The sequence below is a fragment of the Passer montanus genome, unplaced genomic scaffold, assembly GCF_014805655.1.
Source record: "Passer montanus isolate IOZ18808 unplaced genomic scaffold, ASM1480565v1 scaffold10, whole genome shotgun sequence".
Classification (NCBI taxonomy): domain Eukaryota; kingdom Metazoa; phylum Chordata; class Aves; order Passeriformes; family Passeridae; genus Passer; species Passer montanus.
In genome coordinates, this window is record NW_024356505.1 from 15225947 (window position 1) to 15236849 (window position 10903).

The 10903-nt window shown below is 40.5% G+C and overlaps 1 protein-coding gene across 1 annotated transcript in view; it reads right to left on the reverse strand.

Annotated features, from left to right (window-relative positions):
* The window catches only part of BZW2 (basic leucine zipper and W2 domains 2), a 55429-nt gene extending 44539 nt beyond the window's left edge, over positions 1-10890 (reverse strand). The window contains exon 1 of the mRNA XM_039703482.1: positions 10706-10890. The gene's annotated coding sequence lies outside the window, so the exon portion shown is untranslated. The remainder of the gene's footprint in view (positions 1-10705) is intronic.
* Between the last annotated feature and the right edge of the window lie 13 nt (positions 10891-10903).

The window sequence follows — 10903 nt, forward strand, 5'->3', positions numbered from 1 at the left end:
GCAAAGTTTCCCTTATTTTGGAATATCATACACAGACACAGTCCTGAAAATTCTCAAAACATTGCATCTTCTCTCAATTTTGACAATTTAACTTTGCTTTTCTTGATCTTCTTCCATCCTGTATTTAAACATAAACGACATTAAACACAAGATTTATCTAAAAATATATAATACATAAAACCAAGAATATGTGTCTTTGATGGTAATCTATATTCAGGAGACTCTGAAATACATCAAACTGAACCCAAAGAATTCACAGTCTATCTATAAACACAACACTGCAAGCAATGGCTATTATGAATGCTTCTTAAGTTTTGCTTCTCAAAAAGTGGTAATTATATGCAATTTTGACCATAATTGCAATCAGATGAAAATTCAGTTCTCAAAAACACATTTATATATACAGGTGGCCAAAACAGCAGAACTAAGAAACACTGCCACAAAAGCAAGGCAAATAAATCAACAATACAAATCACTTGAATTAGGAAAAAAATAGAGCAACTAGCCTGTTGTGTCACTAATTTGTATCTGTTTTCCAGCATTAGCGTCATCTCCTAACAGCTTAATTACATTACAAGAAGTTAGTAGAAGTTACTGAGACATCTGTTTCACCCAGATGTAGATCAGAGCAGGTATATAATATTTTGCCCCACACCACCACAGAGGCAGCAGGCAGTGCTAAATCCACTGCAGTGCTTTGTGCCCACACACTGGTAATGGAAGCACAGAGAGCTGTCAGTCAGCTCAGCTGAATGCCAAACCCAGCAATCTAATTGATGCTACTGGTTGTGAGGACCACTCCCTGTTTCACTGTTGACCACTCTAGAAGGCAATCAGATAAAGCCAAAACCCCAATCGACTTTTCTTGAGTAAACAGCCAACTGTCAGAACACAAATATGGGGTGCATTTGACTTGCCTTTAAAAGTGAATTATGACACCTGGTCTGACCCCGCAATTCTTGCCTATTTTCACCATAAGGAGAAACAAACACTGCCAGAAAATAGCTTATCTAAAATATTCTCCTTGCCCATCTCAGAGTGAGATGGGTGAACAGCTTCACAGCTTCAGATTTATGGCACTTTTTAGATAACTGAATCAGATCAAACTTCGCACCTGCAGATTGGCCATCTGTGTGAAAGTCTACAGCTCAGTGATACCTCCAAACATCTCAGACAGAGTTAGGAATTTAGTTACCCACCCAAAATTAACAAGAAAGCAATTACTATTTGTATACTATTCAGTTATGTAGTTAATTCAGTAGACCTATTTCTGAAAAAATTCACAGAACTTTCATTGTTGGCTGAGAAGTTTCAAAATCCAGTGTACCACAAATAAGTTGAGAGCATAGCCTCAGTATCAGACCACAGCCATCCACCCACTCCCAACCCAGTTTCTGAAGCCAAGCATTACTTCAGGAGTTATGGATTTCTAACCAAAATATGTTTAGTATCTTTTTTAAAGGGCATAAAGCATCACTATGCTAGACAGCCTTGCTTCCTTCAGACAAAGCATGCATCCACTTTGTGGTTGTTTGGCCTATGTCAACATCAGCTCAGCACAATGATATTTGACACTATTAATAGGGAAATTGATTTTCTTGTTTACAACACCACTAGACAGACCAATATCAGCAACCTACTTCTGCAGATAACCTAATAGGGGCTCCATGGAACGTTTATCTGTAGGTGTATGCATACATACATTTGTACAAGACAGCAAAAACACCAGTAAAAGCTACATTAGCTTTCTACAACTCACTTCCTACGAAGATGCAAACTATGAATAATTTAAAAGGTTTACTAATGAGACAGCTAGAGGATTTTTTTTTTGCTGGACTGAGAAACCACAATGAAAGGCTTGGCTGGTCCCTCTGAGGCCTCAGAAAGAGATGGCAGTTAACCTAGCTAAATCCTAGAATGCAGAGCTGCTCAGTCACTGGATGCAGTCAAACTCTCCAAGCCAGTGAACCGACTGCTGAAGGCCATGCAAACCAACACATTTGTATCCCACCTCAAACGTTGCTCTGCACAGTTTGATACACTCTGTAGAGCTGAATAACTAGGAAAGGTAGCGTATGTTCTTTGCTAAGGGAGGATAAAAATGCAAAGGTAGAAGTGACAATAGAATTTATTTTTTTTTAAATTCTAAAACAGAAGAGAGCATATATTCAACATCACTCTCAATTGGATGCTTTGCAATAACTGGTATTTTTTTGCTATTCTTGACAATGCTTCAAAAATAAAGTTGATACTTCAGATAAAAATATGTCGATATGGACCTTTACTAACCAAGTGTTATGAACATGAATTAAGGTACTTTACTCAGTAATTTAGTAGCCTAGTTTTTAACATAAATTAAGTAACTTATCTTGGGATTACAAAAAAAAAAAGTAACAAGTATGTAGAAAACAATAAATGAGGAACATGGCATACAGTTCTTGTCCCTATCCTCAAGACCCTGCTCTCCCTCAGCTTCAAAAGACTTCATGTTGTCTCCTCATACCATAACACTGGTTTTGCAGTGATGATACCTACTAAAAAGGTCAACAATTTATTTAAATTGACAGGACAAAGGAAAATGGGGAAAGAATGAGGCCTTCCTATACCTCAAGAAAGTACAGCTTAGGGAGGGCACTAAGATACTAAAACAATCCTAGCATCCAACAGACTACCCATGAAATGCTTTGGCTTGGCACATTTGGCTTCAGTGAGCTGGGAAGAACCGCTCACAGATGAAAGTTCAAGAATGAAGTTCCTCACAGGAGAGACCTGAGAGTCTGATGCCTTGACAATTTAGCAGTGTGACTCACCAGCCAACCAGTCCACTGTCATCATGAAGAATCTCACAGGCACAACAGCAATGCAAATTGACATAGTGATGGCAGAGTACACTGGGAAAAATGCACTTTTCAGCATACACCAATAAACAATTCAACAGGAATAAAATAACAAAGTAAAGCCCTTCCCTTGGCTCTTCTAGAGAATTATGTGCATCCTTTCCTTCTTCTGATTCAAGAAGCCTTTTAACAAGGCCCCACACAACAAGATAGCCAAAGTCAAAACCTGGCAAAAGACCTGATGCATGTGCTTGAGCATAGAAGTAGGTGTTGCCTCATGCTGGGAAGGCAGCTGAGACCGATGGGGAGGATGATAAATTTGAAGGGCACAGCCCAGGATTCATGTGGCCCAGGGGGCACACTGACTGGGGCCTCATTTCATACAAAATGCCAAGATCTTGGCAGAATATGGTATTCAACAGCGCAACACTGGATTGTCATAGCACTGGCTGATGGTTTTGGGATCCTCAGGTCAGTCACATTAAGAAGAAACCACACATTAAGAAAATAGCCAAAGCAGACCTAAGACTAAAAAGACTTAACACAGGCTTCAGAAAGGTGCAGAGACAGAAAAAACCAGTAACCAGACTCAAACCAAACTCACATCAATACTGGTGCATACGAAGAAGGTTGTAAATTGAAAAGAAACTCACCAATCCCTCTTCTAAAGGGCTGACTTCTCCTCAAGCATTTAAAAGAAGCAACATACTTTGTTTTTGTAATTTTCTGTTGCTCAAGGCATGAAATGGTAGTGAAAATAAATTACAAACCTTATAGCCAATGCTCAGTAATATCTTCCCAAGATTTCACCCGTGTCTTATCAGAAGAAAATTACTAATGTATAACTCGAATGCACTGAATGTATCTTTCCTCTAAAAAACATTTCTAGGGAACTAGAGGATTTTTTTTATGGAAACAAAACCTAAAATGAAAGGATCACTTTAGCTTGCAAATTACAAACCACTGAACTGCTTAGACTTCTTTTCTGCATGAAAACACATCTAAGGAAAACATATGAAAGAGTAGTTATTACAAGCAAGTACAACCCCAAAGTCATATTTAATTGTTCTGCCTGCAGTAACTGAAGGAATTGTAGAAAGGTGTAACTCACTGAGATTCAAGACATCACAGAGGATGCTTCCTTTCCAATGTCCCTGGCCAACCTGTGTCCCAGACTGTGTCTAGCATTTCCTTTTCCTGATCTGTCTGTCCACAGTCCTAATTCTTACTAGAGGTAATCCATCGTCTTACAGGCTGAATAAAAGCAGTAATCTTTGTCTGCCACTATGAGCCTGCAAAAACTGTAAGTGATCTCTATACAAAACTTCTCCATGCAACCTAAGAATAGCTCAGATTTTGCAGAGCAAATCCTTATACAGAATGACAAAACATACTTATCTATGAAGAACCCAGTGAATTTTAAAATTCATTCTATGATTTCCGTAGTAGGAAAAAACCTCATTTCTAATTTCAAAAACTCTTCAACACATAGCAAATAAAAGCTTGCACACAAAAAGTAGGAATTACTACTGGCTTACTTCCTGGAAGTATTTTCCTGACTTGCTGTAATTTAAAAACCAAAACAGTGATTATTTGTTTTATACATGTGTTTTATATGTGAGGAAGAAGTTTTTCTTTATTAAAACCAGCTTAGCCAACAAAAATGTATCTAAAGATGGAGTGAGACCAGTCCTACAATCTGATCTACATAAGCTGCCACATTTGGACTTAACCATCACTATCACAGAGAGTGATCCAATTTGGAAGTTTTACCAGCAAATTGTTACAGAAGTATGAGCTCCCTGTATTGTGTTTGCACTATACAACCACACTTCACAGAAGACCAAAGCTGTTGAACCCTAAAACTCAAGTGTTTCATTCTGCTCTCAGCTGTACAGCATGCAAGAATGGGAAAGAGCACTTCAGTGCAGTAAAATGGCCACCACACCACTGCACGTGGGTCGTGGACTCTGCTTGGCTTTTTATTTTGACTTGTGCAGTCTCTCAAAACATCTGCAGCTACATTTAAGAACTATGGTACAGTAAGTTCAAAACGGTTGTCAGGCATGGTAGAAGATTATTGCACTCCACAGACTTTTCTCTAGGGAGAAAAAATAGATTTTTTCCATTTGTCAATTTTCCTCTCACACACCAGCATTACCTTCGAGTGATCCTTGAGTATTTTATTTATCTTTCAGCAGACAGTTACTACTTTAATATGTAAGTACTGCTGCAGTTGAGGAGAAGAGTAATTTTTAATCAACTGTGGATCACTCAGAAAAATAAACCATTTCAGAAATCAAATCTAAAGTTTAATGGGCAACCATAGCAGTCCACAGGTGATTTACTGCTCATAAAATATAAAAATGGAATTATTTCACCTGTAAGCTCAAGCAGAGAGACAGATGTGGGTGACAGCCTACTGCCTTATAAGGAACACAGATGTAGGATTTCTTGAATTTGCACGGGAGGAACGAGAACAGAAAATGAGGAATAAAAGATGATGCCTCTTAAAGCAACCTGAATTTAACAGCACACATCCATTCAATGCATGATCTAATTCCTCTGTCCTAAACAATAACCTTAAGCCTACAAAGAGGTACGTATATCTGAACATGAGTGTAAGCAGAGTTTAAATAATCCTGTCTGGAGGTTAAAAACTTACTCACTAATTAGAGCTAATTAAATGTTTAACCCAAGTGACTCCATCATTCTTCACCAAAGAAAGGCTGATCGTCACTGACTAAATACTGCTAACTCTGTTTTTCCCAGTACTGCACTCATGAATCCCTAAAACCAGTACAAATTCTCTATGTGCTGTAATTTTTCAATCTCCTCCTACACAGAGATATATTTCCCTTGCACTTTTATGTAATTTTATTTGCTTTGTATCTCTGAAATTTTGAATTTATTTTAGGAACAGCCATCTGAAAAGCAATTGCGAACCAACTCTTACAGAAGCTGTGCTAATGCATTACTGGGTTATTGCTACCACCTGCAAAGCTTAAGAGGGAAAGAATTTAGTCTTGCAAAGGTGCTCAGGCATACTCTGACACATATTGCCCCATTGTCACGAAACACATCTCAGTCTTTACAGCAAAAAGCTGCTTGCATGCCATCTCTTCCAAAAAAATGCAAATGCCTAACTACATGGAATTCATAGTATGAAACAATTTGTTTAAAGCTTAGATTTAATTCAATAAAACCACAGTGACTTAGAGCTACACATGAAAAGCACAAAGCATGTATTGTCTGAGCAAGCCACTCATACTAGAATCACCTAGAACAAACAATTAAGAGAATGTGAACTCAACCTGAAAAAGAGCAATTTATTTTTTTCCTATGCTAGGTATATAACAAAATAAAAAGATACAGAGTAAAGAGATAACAGAATAAAGAGATCTGATTTTGTTATGAAAGCAATGCTGACTTTTTCAAAGGAAGGCTGTAACCAGGTTGTACAAATGCACATTCATCTAAGGCACTTACATTGCCCGTAATCATCATCACAATACCTGAGCACCTTGAAATTTCTTCTTTGCTCTGTTAATCATCATTCCCTGTGGGAAGAGTCTGGTTGCCCTGGCATGATTAGCAGTTAAAGACACACAAAAATAAAAGCATATGCTTAAAAATGCACTTTGCAACACATACAAATATGTATATATATGTGAACAATAAACAATATGTATAAATGTGTGAACAGTTTTCTTAGAAGGAAATTCTATAGGTAACTGCTATTCTGGATATATTTTAGGTGCAAAACCACCAAAGCTGGTTCTGCTCAATCAGGTCAAGTCTTGGAGGAAACCAACACTTAAGTTAAATTGGACTACTAAGCCCAGACAGGAGTGCCTTACAATTATAGAGACGTTCAAGCCCCAAACAGGTATTTTCACACTCTTCTGACCTGTATTTCCTGCCAGAGAACACTGCTCACCTCAACTGTGCTCATCTTATAGTCAACATCAGATAATGTTTTGGAAAACACTTTGGTGTCCTTCTGTCCCATATATGTAAGAATCCTTCAAGTCAGGATCCAAGAGAAGATGAAAGAAGCATAAGGCTCATCTTGCCAGACTTTGGATACAGCTAGAGTCAAGTCCTGGGATTTGTTTCTGAAATTCAAATTGTAGAGAAAGCCTAACTTTGTACAAGGTCTCACAAGGAATTGGTAGCAGGTGGAGATCTCTATGAAGGTCTCAGATTACCATTTTAGCTACAGGAATACCTTGTGTGTAGCTACTGTGGATACACCAGTTGTGCTCAAACACATGTATCAGTGCTCGCCAGTTTCAGTTATTTTTCCATGTTTTTATAATCCACCCTCTGGTATAAAACAGGCCTTAGCAACGTTGACAGATCATAACAAAGACGAGTGCTGCCCCGAGATCCAGAAACAGATGAAAGTTGAAAAAACATCCCTTACAATATAATAAAAGCACTTAAAGAAGGCTAAGAGTTATACAATGCCAATCAACTGGGCTGAGGGGGGCATGGAAGTAACTTATCCACAGATTACTATTTGTGAGATCTGAGAGGGAAAAACAGGATGTTTCCAGCAATAAAAACCCCTTGAACTTGCATGAACTTGAATTGATCTAAGTGAATAATCCTATTAGATCCTCTTAACTTTGGCCAGGATATAATTATAAGGATTGGAGACAGCAGGACCAAAACCCAGTGGGGGTCTGTCTGCAAGGCTCAACTCCACTTGAAGATTTCCTATTGCCCAGGGCACGCAGGAAGACAGAGCTAGTTTACAAAAATACACTTGGCAACAATATGTAATGGATTTTACATACACCTAACACTTCAGCTCAGTGAAAAGACAATGGCAGGGGGCACCACAAGTCTGTCAAGGCCTGATTGCATGTCAAGGCTGAACAGGAACCAATTCCTCATCAGCTTCCAAAACAGGAACTGGGGGCTGGAGATTGAATAAAACCATGAAGCAGCAGGTTCAAAAACAGGAAAGAAGTGGTCCTCTTTCAAGCAGTCATGAAAGTTGTAATCATGGGATGCTGCATACACACAATTTATCTAAATTTAAAAAGCCTACGAGCCTGCTTTAGACTGTCAAATGTAAACACAAAGACACCACTTCTTGCTGAGGAAATCCCTAGCACTGAGATGGGAGCTAGGAAATAAGTCATAGAACTATGCCTACTTGTTTGACCTATTATTCCATTTTCCCTCAGACAAAATGGAGTAGGTCAAACAGGTTTCTGACCCTGCCAAGCCCAGGCACTGAAAGCCACTATGGGATCTTTGACTCCTGCAGAGTACACACCCAGAATTCAGGCAACCCTCCAAGACAGAAGTGAAGGTAGGTCATTTGAGAGAAAACAGAAACCAGTTCAGCATTCCCTCTCCCTCTCTTCCATGTCCAATGACTGAGAGTTTCATGGCACACTCTCCAAGTCATAGGGCAGTCTCTTCTCCCCAAACTGTCCCAAAAGAAAGGTTATTGCTCTGTGATTCTCCCAAAATGAATGTTACTTAATTAAACAAATCCTTGCTATCTTCTTGCATGAATCTTACCCCTGACAATTGCACACGGGCCCTTAGGATCACCTACACATTGGTAACAGCAGCTATCACAAATCCCCATGAGCACACCTCCATGCAGTAAAACTAGCAAACTGCTGGGGGAAAATGTCACCATTGGTTCCTGCTTCACAAATCACAAGTAGCACATGTATCACCTGATGAGGAAATAAGGAATTTTTAATCTGTAAACATATAATTTAAAATCAAGAAAACATTCTGAATCACAGTGAGGTTAACATTTCCTTCTCCCCCTGTAATAACCAAAATATAAATCATTAATTGCCAAGCAGTAATGCATACATCTTAAATATGTGAAACAAACAGATACAGCAGATAAAAGAAAATGCATTAAAGGGAAAGACACAAAGGCACAGAACCTACATTTTCATGTTCCAGTTCTCTGCTGAGACAATGACTCCCTACACTGCCTTAAAAAAATCACTTGTTGCCTCCATGCTTCAAATTATGTTCATAAAATGGAGGCAATGCCACTTCCTCACACTCTCACAAGGATAATCTGAAGGTTATGAAATATTGGCATATTACAGGATTGAAGGTCACACAGAAGCCAGGTAATAGTGAGAAACATGTTTTAACTAGCACTGAAAGTATTTTATTACCCTTGCAGATGGAACACTCCTGTAGCCTTAGTCACCAAGTGAGATCCAGTGAGGCTGCCAAGGAAAAACTGTCTGTTCACTCCGTGAACAAGGGCACGATGGCAATAATGAGATTCTCATACTAAATAAAAGGAAAGTCATATGCACACTTTTCTGTGCTGAATGACAGTTTCTGTGAGGTTTGTTTTTTTTTTTAATGCAAAAGAAAGTATGAATGCTGTTATTTAATAGTGCCACAGAGATTATTGGGGCACTGTAGTACCACAAAATTTGTTCACAGCAGGTAAAATTCACACCCTGCAGTGAGCCAACAAAAGACCACTTAAATCCTAATTTCAGCCCTGATGGTTGAGCCAGTGACATACTTCTGTTAGCACTACATGGGGATCGTTTTCTGCATCAGAATACTAAAAGCACTTGTGCTTCAACAGCATTTCCTTTAAGACATTTTTGGTTTCCCACAAAAAAAAGTCATGGGAATCTGTTATAATCTGAAGTCCAAACCAGTCTCTTTTGTTTACACTAGTAAATAAACTTACATTACTTACAAGTAAAACTAGATGGTGGTACACTCCTGTATTTCCATGATTTTTAAAATCATGGCAATGTACACAATTTGGCTGTTTACTTAAAATAAAACTGTATCACATTTTGGGTTTTTTTACCCGAATAGTTACAAAGATACACTATATTCAGAGAGCATGCTCGTCTATGAGAGAGACTTCACCATTTCTGCAAGTCAGTCAACAAGTCATTAACAGGTATCAAAATAGAGAACAAGATCAGTATTAGAAAGAGAAATTCCAAAATCTATTTAAATATTTAAATATGAGATCTGTAAGTACTAAGGAATGGAAAAATTCAGCTTGCTGATAAAGCTATGCCTTCAAAAATTAGTTACAGGGAAAAAATGGGTTCCTTAAAAAGAAGGATACAAAAATAATATACATTTAAGAGTAAGGCAAAAGAGGCTAAAAGTCAACCAAGGTCTTGCTCTTTTCTCTGGTATAAACACAGGCAAAAATCAAAGATGTTAAACCTCAGTCTCTGTCCCTTGGAAGGAATCGGCAGGATCGTCCCTGCGCCTACCGAGCTTCCGCTGGAATAGTGGAAAGTTGGATCTGTAACAAAGATTATTTTTCCACCAACAGTTTAATTTTAGAAAGGCGCCAACAAAAGGCACTGCTCTGAGCACCCTGAACGCGTTCCTTCCCCTCCCGATCCATCAGCGCCCGCTTCCTCCTGGAGACACGATGCCGTGGCACGACCACGGCTCCGTTCGGCCGCTTTAGCCGAACAAAACGCTCTTCCTGCCTGGAAAAAATAAAACAACAGAAAGCCCAACCACCCAACCAGCCGATGCCATAAAAAGGCAGGAAAGCAGGAGCACGGAAGGAAGGGCCGGCGTGCACAAGAGCCTGCACCGCCGCCCTCCCGCAGCGGACCGGGCGCCGCCGGTGCCCCGCAAACCCGCGAACGGCGGCATTTCCGAACCCGGGCTCCAGCACCCACACCGGGGCTGTGACGCCGCCGCCCGCCCTGCCCTGCCCTGCCCCGCCATGGCCGCCGCGCCCGCCGGCCCGCCCGGCCGGAGCTGCCCCACAGCAGCCGCCGTCGGCTGGGCAGCGCGGCCGCGGGGCTCCGGCGGGGCTCCGGCACGGCTCCCGCCCGGCGCTCTCCCCATCCCGGCCGCACCTGTCGGGTGGTTGCGCGGTCCGGGGCGGGGAGGGCGAGCGAGCGCGACGGCAGCGGCGACGGCGGGAGACAATGGAGGAGTGAAGGACGGACACATTGACACACGGGCGCCTCCGCCCGCCCGCACCACTCCCGGCACCTCCCCGGGAGGGAGAAACGAAGGAGCCGCGGAGAAGCCAACAAAGGGAGACAAAAGAA